The sequence below is a fragment of the Elephantulus edwardii genome, unplaced genomic scaffold (assembly GCF_000299155.1).
Source record: "Elephantulus edwardii isolate Elephantulus edwardi_28Jun2011 unplaced genomic scaffold, EleEdw1.0 scaffold00137, whole genome shotgun sequence".
In the NCBI taxonomy this organism is placed as follows: Eukaryota; Metazoa; Chordata; class Mammalia; order Macroscelidea; family Macroscelididae; genus Elephantulus; species Elephantulus edwardii.
The window spans coordinates 2,666,195-2,668,685 of NW_006399887.1; positions in this window are offsets into that span (position 1 = coordinate 2,666,195).

The following is a 2,491-nucleotide window of genomic DNA, read 5'->3' on the forward strand; positions in this document are numbered from 1 at the left end:
TATTGGAAAGCAAACCAGCCTATGTTTCTGTGAATGTCCTTGAGGATATTAGGAGGAAGCGCCTTTGTCCTGTCTTCTCTATCTCTGACATAGAAAGATGTCATTTCATCTATTCAGATTCTCTACACATCTTTAAGAGCAAAAGCAAATCGTTGTCAACCTTTCCCCATGGGGAACTTGGTCTAGGGGTATTGTCTGGCAAAGGGCTTTGCACGATTCTCGTGTTCAGCCTTGCTTCAAAACTGTCTTCTGATGAACCTCAAGCTCACATCTGGCTAGAGAAAAAGGCTGAATATAATACAGTTTTCACCAACAGTGAATATTTTTAGTTTATTTGGGGGAAAGGAGTAGAAGATAAGAAAAACAAAACTTGAGAACAAAACAAACTAAAAAAAAAATCTTTCTTGCTGCGTCTGATAGAAACCCATGGTAAAAATTTAATGAAACTCATTCATTCATTTTCCAAAGGCTTAGGGAGGCTGAATAATTTGATCAGAGTTACTCTGAAAATAAGTTCATTGCAGTCTGACTCCCACATCTGTGCACATTTTTAAAATACCACTTTATTTTCAGATGTTTAGAATAGTTTCTAAGCTGAGCTTCTGCAGGTTACCAAAAGAAAACAGGAACATTATTTTGAACAAGACCCTCTGGGAGAATCTTGCTGAGTGAATAATGGATCATTTAGATGATAGGTCATTTTTCTTGAGATTTATAATAAGTGATATTTCTATAGTAGATTTCAAGTAAAAAGGGGGGAAAAATTGGAAATGTACCAAAGCAGTCATAAGACATCTATATTTAGAAATGTTTTGAATGGGAATAATTTAGACCAGGATAAATAAACATTTTATGAACAGCTGCCCAAAGAACAAGCAAAACTTTTAATATTTCTACCCATTGAAAGTCAACCAGAAACAAACCAAAAATGCTGCACTGAGCAATGACACAAAAAAGATTTCATTGACACAGAATAGAAACAAAGTACTTATGCACTTTATAGTAATTATGTGAAAGTGCTTAAAGGAATATGAATAAGTGGAGGATATAAGTTCTAGGCAAGATTTTACTCCTTGAAAAATAAGACTTTGTAAAGATGTCAAGTTTCTTCAAATTTGTGGCAAATAAAGTATTTACATAAGGTTTAAAGTATAAGCAAGTGACAGTGGCTAAGAAATAATTGAAGATCTTGGTTAAACAGGAATATTTGTGTCGTTGTTATAGTTGCTGTTAAGTGCCATCAAGTCATAGACGACTCATAGTGACCCTATAAACAAAAGACCTGAACACTTGTGTAACTTTAATCATTTCTCCATGTTCATAGAGTTTCTGGAGGCAAGCTATTTTGGAAGTGGATGCCACTCCTGCTTCCAAGCTTGTTTAATTGGGGAGTTCCACCAAACACTGTCCACCATGGGTAACCATTACCACATTTGACACATCAGGGTCACAGTGTTCAGCATCACAGCAACCACGAGTTACCTCTGTACAGCAAATGGACAGACCCAGTGCTATGCCACTTACAAGAATGTTTGACCAAAAGTAATTAAAACAGGGCTGCAGACTAAAATCTTGTGCCACTAGATAATAAAATATAAAGCTACAAAAACAAAACAAACAAACCCAGAAAAACCCAACCCACAGGTATGGTAGTGGAACAAAAATGATTCATAACAGAGAGCCCATAAAGTATATGAGAGTACGTGGTGCTCTTTCCTTCTCTCACATAACCATTGAATCAGTGCTGTCTCATAACTGACACCCCCCCCCCCCCCCAAACATGGGTTTTTAGAGGCTGTAAGCCATACAGGAGGAGATTGCCCATTTTTGTCTCTTAGAACAGCTGGTAGATAGGACCCATGTACCTATGGATTGGCAGTGCAGCTCCCTGCCCATTAGACCACCCGAGCTTACTAAATAGTTTATAGCGGTAGTTAAAATTGTTGTTTTTAAGTGCCATCGAGTTGAGAATGACACATAGTAACTCTGTGAACAAAAGTTCTGAACCCTGTTCTATCCTGTGCCATCCTCACAATTCTTAACACATAAGAGCCCATTCATTGCAGCAGTCACCGTGTCAGTTCACCAGATTAAAGGGCTTCCTCTCCTTCGCCGACCTTCCACCCTTCCTACCATCATGTTCCTCTCCAAGGAATAGCCCCTCCTAGAAACATGACCAAAGTATGTGAGGCAAGGCCTTATCATTCTTACCTCCAAAGAGCACTCCAGCAGCCCCCTCTCCAAGACATATTTGTTCTTTCTCACGGCTGTCCATGGCATGCTCAGTGTTCTTCTCCAACACCACTGCTCAAAGGCATCAGTTATTTTTCTGTCATCCTTATTCATTGTCCAGCTCTCAAATACATACATAGCAAGTAATTGGAAAGACCATGGCCTGAATCAGATGCACCTTAGTCTTCAAGCTGATGTCATTACTCCTCAATAATTTGGAGAGGTCCCTAACTAGATCTTCCCAGTGTAGTGTGTGTCC